At 46.8% G+C, this 218-nt stretch overlaps 1 long non-coding RNA gene across 1 annotated transcript in view; it reads right to left on the reverse strand.

Annotated features, from left to right (window-relative positions):
• Window positions 1-218, reverse strand: part of LOC116669977 (uncharacterized) — a 13,614-nt gene that overhangs the window by 13,205 nt on the left and 191 nt on the right. The window lies entirely within an intron of this gene.

Below are 218 nucleotides of genomic sequence, written 5' to 3' on the forward strand. Positions count from 1 at the left end.
ATTGACACACACACACACACACACACGCTCACAAAGTATTTTGCCAATCATTCTACAGGTAGATTGCAAGCTACGAGCGTGAAGGACAAAAGTGTGAAGGATGGGTGTCATAGAGTGTCAGAGAGACAGAGAGAGAGAGAGAGGGGTGTCAACAGTAATCCCAAGTGGATATCTCACCCCTGAGGCTATAGACAGAGAGAGAGAGAGAGAGAGAGAGA

Source organism: Etheostoma spectabile, chromosome 20, assembly GCF_008692095.1.
Source record: "Etheostoma spectabile isolate EspeVRDwgs_2016 chromosome 20, UIUC_Espe_1.0, whole genome shotgun sequence".
Taxonomy (NCBI): Eukaryota; Metazoa; Chordata; class Actinopteri; order Perciformes; family Percidae; genus Etheostoma; species Etheostoma spectabile.